We start from the raw sequence: 18,449 nt of genomic DNA, 5'->3' as shown, positions 1-18,449 counted from the left end.
AAAGAGTGTTGATAGCCACAAGCCGCCTAATAATTCTGCACACCTCAATAAAGAGTGTTGATATCCACAAGCCGCCTAATAATTCCACACACCTTGATAAACCTTGTGACCTTAGGCCACATCTTGTGACCTTAGGCCACATCTTCCCCTTACACAAATACACATCACCTGATCTGCTTCATCCAATGAGCATTCAGGTTTATACAGCTTGGACTTGGAAAATCTGCATAAAAATTATGATATGGTCAAAATACGGTACTCATTTATCTAATTCTGCATGCAGTGTATTGGTCTTGTCTTATTTCATTAAAAAAACGGCCAATTTTGCTTAAACATTTCCAAACATTATATTCTGAATCTCAGTCTCACAAAAATAGTGAGCAATGAAATAATCTATTTGCAAAAAATGAGATTGAATTTCATCCTTCTATAATGAGAACTAAACACGCACATGACACTATAGTTATATTGTCATAGATATAGTTCTATTGTCATTACAATTTAATGGCTTCAGGGACAGAGGCCAAACGATTGCTATAAACTGGAGCCCAACATTAAACAATTAGGTGGCTGGAAATGCAAATGCTCCGCTAACATTTGGCTATTCCTCCTAGGATTTTCTTTGGAGGAGATCGGATCACTATTAGAATGAATAATTCAGACAGATAGCTTTATAGCTCCCCTCCCATTTTAGCTAATGGCAGTCATACGTGTCAGCTGAGCCATCTGCTGGATTCATTTTAACCCTTCAACTGTGCTCTTTATCTGATCATAATAGGCTTATACTGAAGCGTCAACCGGGATGACCTGCTGCTGCATCGTATCTCATCATATTAAAAAGCAAACACTTTCATTAACATTCCTACAATATCACTCCAGTAATTCCTCATCATCTGACTACAGTGCGGCTCGATTGTGCCAAACCTGCGGGCATCCAAATGGCAGCACAATGACAGACTTCAACGCCCCCCTCTCCATTGACGCTTGGCTAACATATAAGACTCTATGCCAGGGCTGGATAGATCCCATGACCTAGGTAGCCAGGACACTCGGAAACTTATCATCCCTGACAATTCCACCCGATAATCCAGCAATCTAGTGGCACAGTTTATACTCATTGGAAGTTACAATGATGGAGGTGAGGATTACTAAAAATTCCAAATTTTTTTTTCACTTTTTAAGCAGAATTCTTCTTTAACGTGTAAATAAATTGCTATGCCATAGTAATAGATATATCTATTTTTTATTTTTAAAATGCTGATATTGGCATTAAACCCAAAAACTATATTCTTATTTCCTACTTTACATATTTGGCTGAATTGTATAATTGATAGTCAAATTTGATCATGTTTCTGCAGCTGTTTTTGTTAATGTAGGCTCAATGATCCCTGTGACAGTCACATTTTGTGGTTTTCCCAAGCAGTGTATGAGTTACACTGTGGCATAGTGACATAGTGTGGTACAGGCCCGGACTGAATTCGTGGATTCTGGGATTTGCTAGATATGTAAAAGAAAATAATATAAAACTGTGTAAATTTAAACATTTATTACAGAGGTCATGTCACCTGTAGCTAGACACCAACAGCAGAGGGTCCCTGTGAAAATCAATATATGGATTCCTATATCCAGCAGCTAATTCACATATGGTGTCTACCGCTGAGTCATCCTTCCTAAACCCAGATGACATGTCACAGAGGCTTACCTGACCAAAAACCAACCACTAATATCACAATAGCTCACTTGACTATAAATGTTGTGATGTCACACCGTTCCCTGTTGAAGTATGGTGTGACATCACAGTTGTGATGTCATAGTAATTTAACTAACTGAAACCCAGATCCAGCTAAAAGAGTAACTAAACTTTTATCTATTTGTTTTTTTAATTAATTTTGTTTGCCATGGGAAATTGTGTAACTTTGCTACTGATTTCATTAGTGATTTGTCTTCATTTCTGTGAAGAATTGTATGTACCTGGCTTTCCACTTTTCCCAGTCTATCTGCCTGTCTTTAGAAGCATTGATATCAGAACATACTCATATGGAGTACGGATGACGGTAGTTTAAGGATCAGCTCAGCACCTTTGTTTCACTAACTGGGGATAAGCTGCTGTAGGAGATTGTCCTGATAGGCACAAGAGTCAGAGAAGGAGTCAAGTGCTGACCCTATCACTGCTATCATCTGTACTCCAAATGAGTACGTTCTGATATCATGTAGGTGAAGGCAGGAACTTAGACAGGGGAAAAGCTGGGGCTTCGAAACCACTTACATTAAAACATTTTTTTTTTTTACAGAAATGAAGAAAATTCCGCAAATAAAGTGACTTCCAAAGTTTCATAATTTTCCATTCTGGACAAATATATATGGAATGAAAGTTTATATATATATATATATATATATATATATATATATATATATATATATATATACAGTCATATGAAGAAGTTTGGGCACCCCTATAAATGTTAACCTTTTTTCTTTAGAACAATCTGGGGTTTTGCAACAGCTATTACAGTTTCATATATCTAATAACTGATGGACTAAGTAATATTTCTGGATTGAAATGAGGTTTATTGTACTAACAGAAAATGTGCAATCCGCATTTAAACAAAATTTGACCAGTGCAAAAGTATGGGCACCCTTAACAATTTCTTGATTTGAACACTCCTAACTACTTTTTACTGTCTTACTAAAGCACTAAATTGGTTTTGTAACCTCATTGAGCTTTGAACTTCATAAGCAGGTGTATCCAATCAGGAGAAAAGGTATTTAAGGTGGCCACTTGCAAGTTGTTCTCCTATTTGAATCTCCTATGAAGAATGGCATCATGGGCTCCTCAAAACAACTCTCAAATGATCTGAAAACAAAGATTATTCAACATAGTTGTTCAGGGGAAGGATACAAAAAATTGTCTCAGAGATTTAAACTGTCAGTTTCCACTGTGAGGAACATAGTAAAAAAATGGAAGAACACAGGTACAGTTCTTGTTAAGCCCAGAAGTGGCAGGCCAAGAAAAATATCATAAAGGCAGAGAAGAAGAATGGTGAGAACAGTCAAGGACAATCCACAGACCACCTCCAAAGACTTGCAGCATCATCTTGCTGCAGATGGTGTCAATGTGCATCGGTCAACAATACAGTGCACGTTGCACAAGGAGAAGCTGTTTGGGAGAGTGATGCGAAAGAAGCCATTTCTGCAAGCATGCCACAAACAGAGTCGCCTGAGGCATGCAAAAGCACATTTGGACAAGCCAGTTACATTTTGGAAGAAGGTCCTGTGGACTGATGAAACAAAGATTGAGTTGTTTGGTCATACAAAAAGGCGTTATGCATGGAGGCAAAAAACCACGGCATTCAAAGAAAAGCACTTGCTACTCACAGTAAAATTTGGTGGAGGTTCCATCATGCTTTGGGGCTGTGTGGCCAATGCCGGCACCGGGAATCTTGTTAAAGTTGAGGGTCGCATGGATTCAACTCAGTATCAGCAGATTCTTGACAATAATATGCAAGAATCAGTGACAAAGTTGAAGTTACGCAGAGGATGGATATTTCAGCAAGACAATGATCCAAAACACCGCTCCAAATCTACTCAGGCATTCATGCAGAGGAACAATTACAATGTTCTGGAATGGCCATCCCAGTCCCCAGACCTGAATATCATAGAAAATCTGTGGGATGATTTGAAGCGGGCTGTCCATGCTCGGCGACCATCAAACTTAACTGAACTGGAATTATTTTGTAAACAGGAATGGTCAAATATACCTTCATCAAGGATCCAGGAACTCATTAAAAGCTACAGGAAGCGACTAGAGGCTGTTATTTTTGCAAAAGGAGGATCTACAAAATATTAATGTCCCTTTTATGTTGAGGTGCCCATTCTTTTGCACCGGTCAAATTTTGTTTAAATGCGGATTGCACATTTTCTGTTAGTACAATAAACCTCATTTCAATCCAGAAATATTACTCAGTCCATCAGTTATTAGATATATGAAACTGAAATAGCTGTTGCAAAAACCCAAATTGTTATAAGGAAAAAAGGTTAACATTAATAGGGGTGCCCAAACTTTTTCATATGACTGTATATTGCAATATTAGAGCTCAGCTATTAGTAATCTGTTGAGAACTAGTTAAAGGGAATCTTTTACCGTGTGTTTGCTACAACATCTGTGAGCATAATTATGTAGGCAAAGAGATTCTGAAACTAACTACTATCTTACATCACTGTGTGCAGCAGTTCTGACTTTATCTCAGATCTGAGTGTAGCAGAGCTGGGAGCTGTCCCTGCCCACACCAAGCTCTCAATAGAGATTGTGCATTGACTGTGAAGTGTCAATCACAGCAGAGGTGTACTGGACTGAGGTGCACCTGCAGGAGTCATACCAATGTTAATCACAGAGTAATAAATCCTTTAGTATGAGTAAACAATAGCTCACACAGATAAATGAAGCACAGATGTCTTTACTTTCTTAACCCTCTCAGCATGCTGTCCTCAGCTTACATTGCAAAATCCTGGGACAGATTCCCTTTAATCGTGTGCCGCAGAATCAAAAAAACACAAAATGAGAATATATAAGTATGTCCTTTCTATAGACATTTGTAGCTTTTATTTAGTTGGAGTGTTTATGGGTGGGATGACTTTAGGTTGTATTGTAGGTATTTATGCCATTACTATTTATTACAGAATAGACGGTTTCAGTATAAAATACAATAAGCAGCCAATACTCATATCCTCTGAGCTATTTTTTCTTCACAATATGCTCTTATTGCGTACGCTACCCAGCTCATATTTTACTCGTTGGTACTTCTTCACAGCTAGCTGACGCCAGCAACTTGCATTGCAATGCTCTAAATCTAAAATTCCTTGGCACGCTAAGGACATTAAAAAAAAGAAAAAAAGAAAAAGCTAACAACTGTGTGATTGGTAGGAGACTGATCAAATATGTATGAGCTTGATATTGAAAATGTGGACTGCATTTCAACATTTGTTAAACAGAAAATAATATTTCCTTCATTATTTAAATTACTGTTTTTATGTCTGCAAAGGCAACGAGGACAATGCGGAAAGTAATAGAAGACCAGCAATACAATGTTCAGTTCAGGGCTGTATGTGTTATTGTGCTTAGGGGGCTATAATTCCTTATTTCATGAATTGTGAAGAAATCTTCACTGATAACTTGTGATTTACTGTGTGATGTACAGTACCCTAAGGAGATGGATGCGATTCATTAATGGTGTGCCTCCTCTTTTCTGAACTAATTTGCTCTTTATTATTGATTTTAGTATTTGCGCTTTATTCTCTATAGGTTTTCCACCATTTTTAAAGTTGTCTTTTGTCTATTTTGATTTGTTCTTAACCGCTTTGCTTATCCAGATGTTTTCAGACACCGTAAAGTCTGACTGTTTCAAATGTTTTGGTTTTTTTTGTTGGGGGGGGGATATTTCATCCCCAGTTCCTGCCTGGAGTAAGGTTTTTTGTGGATCTTTCAGTTTGCAGATTTTTGAAGGATTTTGTGAACTTGAGACCAAAGTCACAATTGTGCATATCTCGCGTGAGTCTCGCAACGCATTGCTTAGCACGGCCTGATGCTTGACGGGCAGGAGCATCTCAGCTGCACAGAAATACAGCTGACCCGCTCCTGTCAGGAGAGTGTGCGGCCTTGGCGGGTGATGTGATGCGAGATACGAGCAAGTGTGACTCCAACCTTAGAGTTTAAAAAGTCCCCAAAAAACTGTTAAAGGGATATTCCAATCTCCAAGATCCTATCTCAATATGTAGTAGTTAATAATATTAACAAATACCTACAATTAGAAATGTAGTATAGTTCTTCAAGTATGACCCATGCCTCTTACCTCATGTGCAAGGCATTGCAGCTTAAGTATCCATGGTTATGACCACTCACAGTGACAGTTAGTTGCTCGTGGTCGTAATTATAGATACCAAAGCTGCAATGCCCTGCACATGAGGTAAGAGACATGGCTATATCAGGAGACCTTTACTACATTTCTAATTGGAGGTAGGTCCTAATATTTTTATGCATACTAAATATTGGGATAGGATCTTTGGTGATGGGAATAACCCTCTAAAGACAAAAATAAATGGCATTTTTTATATTATATTCCAAAGTCCTGAACCATGTGCAGCATTTTGAAGAAGTTGGTGCAAAAAACCTCAGTAAATCTACTGGCCAAAAACAGAAACGTGACCTCAATAGATATCAAGTGATGAATTGGTGATGATCTATCCTGATCGTTCTTCATAATACTTTTCTGTAACTGATATTCTTGGAACATGGAAGGCTTTGTCCACATCCTCTATGTCGCAGATTCTGTCAAATGACAAGATTATCATAGTATGCAGAGATATTTTACTCATCAAAGCAACGGATACTAATACGGAATCTTACAAACCCTACAATAAATCCGTGTGGTCCCTCAGGAACCACTGGTGTCCATTGTGGACTGATCAGTTACTCTGTTAGGCCTAAGCCACACGGCGAGAAAATCGGTGCGAGTGGAGTGCGATAAAATATTGCATTCAACTCGGACCAATTCTAGCCTGTGTGTCAGCGCACATGAGCGATTATTTTCTCAGCCCTAATCGGACCGAGAAAACAATTGCAGCATGCTGCGATTGTAATGCGAGACTCATTTCTCTCACACCCATTCAAGTGAATGGGGCGAGAGAAAAATCGCACTGCACTCGCGGTACACTGGTATACCGCGCGTGCAGAGTGAGAATCGCAATAGCCGGCTACGGAGGAGAGAGGGAGAGAAATCCCTCCCTCCTCTCCTCTGTGCCTGTCCGCCCCTCCGCAGTGCTGGCCCGCCCCTCCTGAGAGCCGTCTCGCCCCCCGCCGCTGAGGTCCGCTCGCACAGGCAGACCGCAGTCGCAGGGATGCTAGCATGACACTCGGCTCTGTTGTACTGCCAGCACGAGCCGAGTGTCATGCGAGCATCGCACTAGTGCCCCGTGTGGCCCCGGCCTTAATTGTGGGGTTCTGCTTCTATGACACAACAGGACAATGACAACACAGAAGTGAATTTAGCTTAGCTGATTTTGAAGTTTGCCTACATCTGTGTTATGTTAGCATAAAGCACCACTTCATTGTTTTTTGTTATTACAGCGTTGGAGTGGTGCTTTAAATCTAACTCCCCTGTCGTATACTCACCCAGAGGTGTATGTAGGCTTTCTGGCACCCGGGGAAAGACTTTGGTTTGGCATCCCCCCCATGTGACCAATTATTCATATGTGATTTGCATACTCACAGTCACGTGATGACGAGCTGCTCTTAATAATTTAATTCTCCCAATGTTCAAAGAGAAACATAGGAAGAAAAGTCAGTTGTCACATGCAAGTATGAAAATCACATATGAGTGGAGTGGCCATATGATGACCTCTGGAACCAGAAGCAGAGCTGAATCCTGACAGGGAGTATATTACATGCTGTTATGATTGGGCTACAGTGCTTAATTTTATAAGTAAAGGGGTTGTCCAGGTTTGAGATGAAAATCTGCAGTCACTATATGACTGCAGACTTCTGAATTCTCACAGTGTGCACACTGCATGCTGTTAGGATTCTCTGGTGCCGGCGGTGAGAGTGGGATGTCACAAAAGTTTGTGATTTACATATATGTGGTCACGTGCCGACTAGACATATGTGGCCTCGCTCAAAATGAATTGCTTGAGGCTGGATGCGTCAAATCAGAATACGGCCAGAAATATAAAAATCTCATACTTGCGGTTACGTGACTGTCCACTATTGTATTGTCACTGGCACCAGAGAATCCTAAAACTGTGAGAATTCAGAAGCCTGCATTCAGAAGCCTGCAGTCACCTAGAGTCACTGCAGAATTTCATCTCAAACTTGGACAAGCCATTTACTTAAACAAGTAAGCAGTGTATCCCAATTCTAACAATTATGAATTGTTACTTGTGTGCAGGATCAGAACTAATAACAGCACCAGAAGCAGCAGAGGTATAGAAATACATAATTATAACACCCAACAGTACAGAAACAAAGCATCACAACCACCAGCAGTACAGAAATTCATCATCAGAACCACCAGCAGCGCAGAAATACATCCATATAACCCTATCAGTTCAAAAACACAGCATCAAAACCCTCATCAGTAAAGAAATACATAATCAGTACCACAAGTAGTACATGGTACATCAATTGTAATGTCAGGTCAGACCCATACACATTTGTATTGCATGAACCTACAACTTCCAGTACATCCAGGGCCGGCTCCAGGTTTTTGTGGACCCCGGGCGAAAAAGTCTCAGTGGGCCCCATACACACATAGAAATGCACATATACATATTCACAAGAATACATCTAAATAGACAAATCTATACACACTGACGTACACACTGACATACATAGATACAGATCATACATGCACACACAGATACATTAGAGGTATTAATATTGGGAAGCCGGCAACAGCCTCACTCACCTCCACTGCTTGTCTCCCAACCATCTCCTCCTGGGCATGTGGCTGTGCCACGCTTATTGGTGGCCATGGCTAACAGACAGTTCTGGGGGTATACAGCACTGGGGTGGGAACAGATAGTTCTAGGGGTATACAGCACTGGGATGGAGACAGACAGTTCTGGGGGTATACAGCACTGGGGTGGGGGGGACAAACAGTTCTGGGGGTATACAGCACTGGGGTGATGGGGACAAACAGTTCTGGGGGTATACAGCACTGAGGTGGAGACAGACAGTTCTGGGTGTATACAGCATTAAGGTGGGGGAGACAGACAGTTCTGGGGGTATACTGCTCTGGGTTGGGAAGACAGACAGTACTGGGGTTATATAGCACTAGGGTGGGGGTATATAGCACTGGGGTGGTGGGGACAAACAGTTCTGGGGGTATACAGTACTGGGGTGCTGGAGAAAAACAGTTCTGGGGGTATACAGCATTAGGGTGGAGGGGACAGACAGTACTGGTGGTATACAGCAATAAGGTGGGGGAGACAGACAGTACTGGGGGTTTACAGCACTGGGGTGGTGGGGGACAGGACATACAGCTTTGTGGAATATTGATGCTTTGGCTCCTCTCTTCATCTGTGGGTTGAGAATAGAATGTATGGGCTCCTTACAGGTTAGTGGGCGTGACCAGCTTCATGACAAATTAATTCATACCTGGAAGGAGCCTGTACATTCTAGCATCTACTTTGATCTCTGGGACGGGAGCGCCAGTGCACACTGCATGCTAGCTGCGCCCACAGATAAACGTAGACCCTGCACGCAGCAGTGAAAGCTGCGTGCAGGTGTGGATTTAAGAGCCAGCAAATCAGGAAAGTGCTGCTGCCGGCAGGAGTGCTGCAGTCCACGGAACTCGGCCGGCGCTGCATACATCACCGCCCTTGCTGACAGGTGATAATGCCGATCCTGGCCGCCGGGGAGACTCTGAGTGCTGCATCAATGGGCCCGACAGCGCCCCCCCCCCCTGACAGATGCCCTGCCAGCCCCCCTAGATACGCCTCTGCACTCACCCTCCAGCATATTCACCTTCTATCGCCGCCGCTTCAATTGGTCCCAGAGATTTGTGACCTGCCAGCACACTCCAATGTTTCTTAGAGCGTGTCGGAGGTCACAATTCATTCTGGCCTCATTCTGACTCTCATAAAGATGCATTGGGAGCTGGTGACGTCACTGACTTCCGACTAGTCAGAAGTTACAGTCACAAGATAGTACCGAAGCAGCATATGTAAAAGGGGAAGCCACCGGAATGTGAATGTATGAACTGGGGCAGGGAGCTTAGCTTTAAAGTGCCAATCCAGCGCTGAAAAACAAACAATGGAGTGGTACTTTAAAAAAATTCTTTCCATCCCTGAAAGTAACAGCATATTGCTAAGGCAGTCGAACCTCACCAATCCTGAGAATGAAAGAACCACAGTGTTGTTTTAGGGCAGTGGCCCTTTCACAATTATTTTTTATTCACAGGTGCAAGTAAATCAAACTGCTGAAGTCTCCAACCTTTCTAACCTTGAGAGCCACATTCAGCTCTGAAAGAAGTTTGCGAGCCACATTCAGCTCTGAGAGAGGGTTGCGAGCCACATCCAGCTCCTGCCCTCCTCACAGTAGTGACAAGCAGAGTCCTCATTACTGGTATAATGACAGCCAAAGCTTTTCCACAGAAATCATACCAAGGCAGTATACCAAAATCCAGTATGCCAAGATCTACCTTACCCCATCCAGATTTGCTTTTCTGTGGTGGGCTACTCACAAAAGTCACCATCTGGAGTCCTGCTCTTCATAGCTGTTTACTAGGCCTGGTGCCTACCCACCAAGCTGAAAGACAGCAGCGAGTCACACATCATGGGCTCACGAGCTACATGTGGCTATCGATCCACAGATTGGGGACCTGTACTGTATTGCCTGTCCTAAACCTCAGAGGTATAATGGATTCTACACATGGATGTATTTTACTATATTATGCAAATAACCTCCTCAGAGAGGAAAGGGACTTGAAGGAACCCTTGGCCCACCTATTCAATGTAGCAATCTTTAGGGGGCTTTACACGCAGCGATATCGCTAGCGATATCGCTGGTGAAAGCATCCGCCCCGTCGTTTGTGCGTCACGGGCAAATCGCTGCCCGTGGCGCACAAAATCGTTAGGAGCCATCACACGGACTTACCTGCCTAGCGACGTCGCTGTCGCCGGCGAACTGCCTCCTTTCTAAGGGGGCAGTTTGTGCGGCGTTACAGCGGCGTCACTAAGCGGCCGCCCAATAGAAGCAGAGGAGCGGAGATGAGCGGCCGTAACATCCCGCCCACCTCCTTCCTTCCTCATTGTCGGCGACCGCAGGTAAGCTGTAGTTTGTCGTTCCCAAGGTGTCACACATACCGATGTGTGCTGCCTCGGGAACGACGAACAACCTGCGTCCTCAACAACCAACGATTTTTTTTAAAATAAATCACATGTCAACGATCAACGATAAGGTGAGTATTTTTGATCGTTGACGGCTGTTCGTTGGTGTCACACGCAACGACGTCACTAACGATGATGGATGTGCGTCACGGAATCCGTGACCTCGGCGATATATCGTTAGATTCGTCGTTTCGTGTAACGGGGTCTTTAAGATTAAATATCAACCCTTTAATGAGCTTTGCCACATAACTTTGGATAAGAAGCCAATCCAAACACTCCGTTTTCAGACGTGTTTCAGAGAGTTTGCCAAAGGAGCATATTGAGAGGCTTCTGAGATTGGATCTAAAGGGAAACAGCTCTCCTTGTGGCGCACTCCAAGCCAGCGTGTGGAGATTCTTAGATCTATAGATGTAGCAATCCCGAAAGTCTTTGGCCTTGTGCAAACTAGGCGTTTTTGCTGCGTTTTTAGCGGCGTTTTTTACCGCGTTTTTGTGCTGAAAACGCAGTGACATTGCTTCCCCAGCAATGTTTATGGGTTTTCATAAGTGCTGTCCGCGCACAGCGTTTTTTTGTAGCTGCGTTTTTGTGGTGAACACAAAAATGCAGCATGTCAATTATTTCTGCATTTTTCACTGCGTTTTTCACCCATTGAGTTCAATGAGATGTTCAACAACGCAATGAAAAACGCATACAGTTAGGTCCAGAAATATTTGGACAGTGACACAAGTTTTGTTATTTTAGCTGTTTACAAAAACATGTTCAGAAATACAATTATATATATAATATGGGCTGAAAGTGCACACTCCCAGCTGCAATATGAGAGTTTTCACATCCAAATCGGAGAAAGGGTTTAGGAATCATAGCTCTGTAATGCATAGCCTCCTCTTTTTCAAGGGACCAAAAGTAATTGGACAAGGGACTCTAAGGGCTGCAATTAACTCTGAAGGCGTCTCCCTCGTTAACCTGTAATCAATGAAGTAGTTAAAAGGTCTGGGGTTGATTACAGGTGTATGGTTTTGCATTTGGAAGCTGTTGCTGTGACCAGACAACATGCGGTCTAAGGAACTCTCAATTGAGGTGAAGCAGAACATCCTGAGGCTGAAAAAAAAGAAAAAATCCATCAGAGAGATAGCAGACGTACTTGGAGTAGCAAAATCAACAGTCGGGTACATTCTGAGAAAAAAGGAATTGACTGGTGAGCTTGGGAACTCAAAAAGGCCTGGGCATCCACGGATGACAACAGTGGTGGATGATCGCCGCATACTTTCTTTGGTGAAGAAGAACCCGTTCACAACATCAACTGAAGTCCAGAACACTCTCAGTGAAGTAGGTGTATCTGTCTCTAAGTCAACAGTAAAGAGAAGACTCCATGAAAGTAAATACAAATGGTTCACATCTAGATGCAAACCATTCATCAATTCCAAAAATAGACAGGCCAGAGTTAAATTTGCTGAAAAACACCTCATGAAGCCAGCTCAGTTTTGGAAAAGTATTCTATGGACAGATGAGACAAAGATCAACCTGTACCAGAATGATGGGAAGAAAAAAGTTTGGAGAAGAAAGGGAACGGCACATGATCCAAGGCACACCACATCCTCTGTAAAACATGGTGGAGGCAACGTGATGGCATGGGCATGCATGGCTTTCAGTGGCACTGGGTCACTTGTGTTTATTGATGACATAACAGCAGACAAGAGTAGCCGGATGAATTCTGAAGTGTACCGGGATATACTTTCAGCCCAGATTCAGCCAAATGCCGCAAAGTTGATCGGACGGCGCTTCATAGTACAGATGGACAATGACCCCAAGCATACAGCCAAAGCTACCCAGGAGTTCATGAGTGCAAAAAAGTGGAACATTCTGCAATGGCCAAGTCAATCACCAGATCTTAACCCAATTGAGCATGCATTTCACTTGCTCAAATCCTGACTTAAGACGGAAAGACCCACAAACAAGCAAGACCTGAAGGCTGCGGCTGTAAAGGCCTGGCAAAGCATTAAGAAGGAGGAAACCCAGCGTTTGGTGATGTCCATGGGTTCCAGACTTAAGGCAGTGATTGCCTCCAAATGATTCGCAACAAAATATTGAAAATAAAAATATTTTGTTTGGGTTTGGTTTATTTGTCCAATTACTTTTGACCTCCTAAAATGTGGAGTATTTGTAAAGAAATGTGTACAATTCCTACAATTTCTATCAGATATTTTTGTTCAAACCTTCAAATTAAACGTTACAATCTGCACTTGAATTCTGTTGTAGAGGTTTCAATTCAAATCCAATGTGGTGGCATGCAGAGCCCAACTCGCGAAAATTGTGTCACTGTCCAAATATTTCTGAACCTAACTGTATAGCTGCGTTTCTATGACTAAAAACGCAGCTATAAACGCAAGGGGTGGGTACTAAAGTGACGTGTACAGGAAGAGGATTCCTTCTGTTCTTAAACACAGAAGCATGAATCCTCCCGGTACCGTCACTGCCGCTTCCACAACCCGCCCGGTGCCATGTCAGCTCCCGTGCGGCGTCATGTCTGGGCGGGAGGTGGAGGCAGCGGCGAAAACAAAAGTGAACAGTAGAAAAAAAAATGTCATACTCACCTGTCTGCAGACTCCCGGTGCCATGCCCGCTCCCAGCTTCTCTCCCGGTCCCGTCGCTCTGGCTGTGTGCAGACTCCCGGGACACGTACGACGCTTGCAGGACCTGGCGCTGATCACTTCATGCGGTCACCTGACGCATCAGCTGATAGTAATTCTCGCGGTGTCGCCGGCTTTTTAGCGCCCGGCCGGCTTAACTTATCAGCTGATCCTGCCGTCAGGAGACTTCATCAGCTGATTACCGGCAGCTCCTGCAGCGATGGGACAGGATCAGATTCTCATCCGATCGCTCCAGGAGCTGCCGGTAATCAGCACATAAGTGAGTATTTTTTTTTTTATTTTTTTTTTTACTGATGCATCATCTGATTGTATAATCGGCTTTTATACAATCAGCTGATGTGTGATGTGATTCACGTCCTTTAACTTGACATCATCTGATCGGTATGCCTTCCAGCAAACCGATCAGATGATATTGGATCTGGATTGGACGGCGCGGGACCCTTGACCCAGGATAACTGCGGAGGGGGGCTTCTTTATTTCAATAAAGATGGAGTCACTAATTGTGTTGTGTTTTATTTCTAATAAAAATATTTTTCTGTGTGTTGTGTTTTTTTTTTATCATTACTAGAAATTCATGGTGGCCATGTCTAATATTGGCGTGACACCATTAATTTCGGGCTTAGGGCCAGCTGATAATATACAGCTAGCCCTAACCCCATTATTACCCAGCGAGCCACCGTCACCAGGGCAGCTGGAAGAGTTGGATACAGCGCCAGAAGATGGCGCTTCTGTGAAAGCGCCATTTTCTGGGGTGGCTGCGGACTGCAATTCGCAGCGGGGGTGCCCAGAAAGCTTGGGCACTCTGCACTGCGGATTCCAATCCCCAGCTGCCTAGTTGTACCTGGTTGGACTCAAAAATTGGGCGACGCCTATGTCATTTTTTTTTTATTTATTTCTTGAAATTCATAAAATAAAACAAAAAAAAAAGGGCTTCCCTATATTTTTGATTCCCAGATGGGTACAAATAGGCAGCTGGGGGTTGGGGCAGCTTGTACCTTCCTGCTGTACCTGGCTAGCATACAAAAATATAGCGAAGCCCATGTCATTCTTTTTTTTTTTTTTTGGCAAAAAACTCCTGCATACAGTCCTGGATGGAGGATGCTGAGCCTTGTAGTTCTGCAGCTGCTATCTGCTCTCCTGCATACACTAGTTCTGCAGCTGTCTGCTCTCCTGCATACAATGAAGAACATATTGAAGAAGGAAATGACATCAGACCTTTTTTTTTTTTTCATCAACAATCTTTAATGGCATTGTGCACTGATTAAAAACGCAGTGAGCAAAAACGCAGCAAAAAACGCACCAAATCGCGGTAAAAATGCATGATTTTTGCCGCGTTCTTTAGCCGCGGGTGCGTTTTTGAGACAAAAACGCACATAAAAACGCAGCGTGAAAAAAACGCCTAGTGCGCACATACCCTTTATCAACCCTTTAACAAGCCTTGCCACATGACTTAGGATAATAAGCCACACCAGAAACCTCCATTTGCAGACATATGGATGGCATGGCAATCTCCACCAGGAGAAATGATCCCTCTTAGACTTTAACTGTATTAAAGACATATAAAGACTGTCCATGGTTCTGCTAAACCAAACATAGATCTTAGTTTTATTGTGAGCTAACCAAACAGGAGCCAGTTGTTGAGTCCGTAGTCATCCATGGTACAAACATGAAGTCACATTATGGTCATCTGAAATCGGCACATAGATGTTACTGAATGTATTACAGTCCTGTGGAGTATGTGGGCTCTGTAAAAATAAGGGTAAATAAGTCATGGTTTATGTATTCCTGCAAGCTTTTCCTGATTTTCTAATCTTATGTCTGCCTACTATTTCAGTTTTATAGAAAAGCTATAAAAATATATTTTTCTTTTTTTCCTCCAGACTGTCAGAACAACAACATTAAATGCTAATCAGAATCTCGCAGGAAACATTTCACACAGAGTTTGACCAAGACAAATCCAGGAGCAGCTCTGAAGGTTTGTAGTTGTAGAGAATCAGATCGCGTATACTGTCATTTTGACTTAGCCCGCTTGTACTTCTCTACCCTGTTGCCATTGTTCTTCCTATTTGTACTTCGGAGTGTCATGTCTCTTAATAAAATATTAATAGAAAGACAATTATAATGTGTGGCTATGTTCCTATTAATAAGTAAACCGGTAAATCAAATTGAACAAGACTGGAACTAGCAGTTTCTTCTTCTCCAAATCTATTCTTGCTCATTTTTATATAGTAATACGTTTTTTTTGGTGGCGTGCAATGTTAGCAGCAGTGGTAATAGTCTGCAAACAGTATGATGCTTACCTATCTGTAGTTATCATTTAATATCTTCACTATTTTTAAGAGGAGAACCCGTATCTGCTGTATTTTAATCATCAGACAGTTTGAAGGGAAAGATAGACTGGCAATGGCAGATAATCTCGTCCAACATATGGTGCCGACAGACTGTGCTGCAAGACTACATTTTCCCAGATGTATATACGGATTATAAAAACTATCAATCAAACTGTAGCTATATTTTTCAATAATACGACAAATCATGTTTCTTATTTTGATATATACTTTCGGCAGTTAAAGAAGATCTCACATGCAAATTTTTATTTCTTAATCCGTCCATATAAACTATGTGTAAACTTATTAAAATACTTACTGATCACCGTCTTCTCTAGTTTCCAGCGCCGCTCTGGTCCTTTCTGGCTCACATGTCCTGCAAACAGACTAACTGACGCACACAAGGTCTCATTCTGAAACTCTATATGTTTATATTAAAGCAAGTAGCTCCATCCCACTTTACTGTCTTTGTGTAAGCCGGAAAAGAAGAGGGAGCTGTCACGTGGGACCAGAATGGTGCTTGAAACCGGAGAAGATGGCAATCAGTAAGCCAACAAAGAAGAGGATCTGTCACGTGGGACAGAAATAGCGTTTGAAACCAGAGAAGATGGCAATCGGTAAATCGGCAGAGAAGAGGAGCTGTCACGTGGGACCAGAATGGTGCTTGAAACCGGAGAAGATGGCAATCGGTAAGCCGGCAAAGAAGAGGATCTGTCACGTGGGACAGAAATGGCGCTTGAAACCAGAGAAGATGGCAATCGGTAAATCGGCAAAGAAGAAGAGCTGTCACGTGGGGCCAGAATGGTGCTTAAAACCGGAAAAGATGGCAATCAGTAAGCCGGCAAAGAAGAGGACCTGTCACATGGGACAGAAACGACGCTTGAAACCGGTGAAGATGGCAATCGGTAAATCGGCAAAGAAGAGGAGCTATCATGTGGGACTGGAATGGCACTTGAAACCAGAGGAGATGGTGATTGATAAGCATTTTAATGTATCTACACATCATTACATAGGAAATATGGACACAATATGGAATAAAAATTTTGTTGAGATATCTTCTTTAAAATTTAGACATTTCGTAGACCAAGTACAAATGGCAGATTTTCCCATGTACTGTATATCGTCAAAAGTGGTGTATTGCTATAAAATGTGAGCTTAAAGTGATTCTGTCACCAGGTATCACAATATAAATTGTATATATTATTAAATAGATATCTAAGGCCTGAGGAGATTGCGTGTAATTACTTTAAAAACACCTGACAGAATGGATCTAAAGTCCTTAAACTAGCTACAAAATTAAATAGCTTATGAGTCCGAAATGTATTTTGTCTTTACCCACCCAATCTGACAGCTGCAGCTTGCACTGAGCAATGTGAGAGCTGAATTAACAGCAGATAGGAGGGACACTGAGGAACTGGGAATCAGGCTAGAGGGGTGAAGAGGAGGTACGGTTTCATAAAGGATTATATAGCTATTATGATGTGGATTTTCACACTAAGTGCAGCATCCTTATCTGATCTAAGGTTTATCTATATATTTATATATATATAAGAGCCGTTGTGATTACTCGTAATCATGATGGCGGCTCCCATGCGGCGGTGGATACCGCGCTTGTCATCCCACGCTGACTTCCACTCCACCTATGTGCTACTGAGGAAGGTCCATTTTGGACCGAAAACGTTCTGTTATGCACATTGAATACATACACGTTGCAGCCAAACTTGGGAGTGCCTTATTTTCTTCCGTAAATGGTCTTCCAACAGTCTTGGAGGAGTTCCCAGAGATGCTTAGCACTTGTTGGCCCTTTTGCCTTCACACTGCGGTCCAGCTCACCTCAAACCATCTCGATTGGGTTCAGGTCTGGTGACTGTGTAGACCAGGTCATCTGGTGTAGCACCCCATCACTCCCTTCTTAGTCAAATAGCCCTTACACAGCCTGGAGGTGTGTTTAGGGTCATTGTCCTGTTGAAAAATAAATGATGGTCCAACTAAACGCAAACCGGATGGAATAGCACGCCTCTGCAAGATGCTGTGGTCGGCATGCTGGTTCTATATGCCTTCAAGTTTGAATAAATCCCCAACAGTGTCACCAGCAAAGCACCCCACACCATCACACCTCCTCCTCCATGCTTCACGGTGGGAACCAGTCATGTAGAGTCCATCCGTTCACCTTTTCTACAAAGACACGGTGGTTGGATCCAAATATATGAAATTTGGACTCATCAGACCAAAGCACAGATTTCCACTGGTCTAATGTCCATTCCTTGTGTTCTTTAGCCCAAAGAAGTCTCTTCTGCTTGTTGCCTGTCCAAAGTACAGAAAAGTTGATGGGTGCTGTATTACAACTTCATACAACTTGTTTAAGGTCTCATTGCACCTTATGGCATGTCGGATTCTACAAATGTTAAGAATTGCCACTAAAGAAGCTAAATTCTGTGCGTGAATGTGATCACTCTTCCCTATGGCACACTTGTCCTGTAAAGAATTTTTCATGTTGTTTTGCAGTCCTTTATCTCTTTCAGCTTGGAGACATCAGGTTTGCTAACTATTGTATTCTTTTATATGCCTAACATATAAATGGATCTGAAACTGC

The 18,449-nt window shown here is 42.5% G+C and overlaps 1 protein-coding gene across 3 annotated transcripts in view; it reads left to right on the top strand.

The window, feature by feature from the left end:
• Nucleotides 1-18,449, top strand: part of SRRM3 (serine/arginine repetitive matrix 3) — an 800,697-nt gene that overhangs the window by 149,235 nt on the left and 633,013 nt on the right. For all 3 annotated transcript variants that reach the window (XM_075336281.1, XM_075336283.1, XM_075336280.1), the window contains exon 2: nucleotides 15,410-15,504. The gene's annotated coding sequence lies outside the window, so the exon portion shown is untranslated. The remainder of the gene's footprint in view (nucleotides 1-15,409; nucleotides 15,505-18,449) is intronic.

This window comes from Anomaloglossus baeobatrachus, chromosome 2 (assembly GCF_048569485.1).
Source record: "Anomaloglossus baeobatrachus isolate aAnoBae1 chromosome 2, aAnoBae1.hap1, whole genome shotgun sequence".
Taxonomy (NCBI): domain Eukaryota; kingdom Metazoa; phylum Chordata; class Amphibia; order Anura; family Aromobatidae; genus Anomaloglossus; species Anomaloglossus baeobatrachus.
The sequence above is the reverse complement of the archived record's forward strand: the minus strand, read 5'-3'. Positions and strand labels throughout refer to the sequence as shown.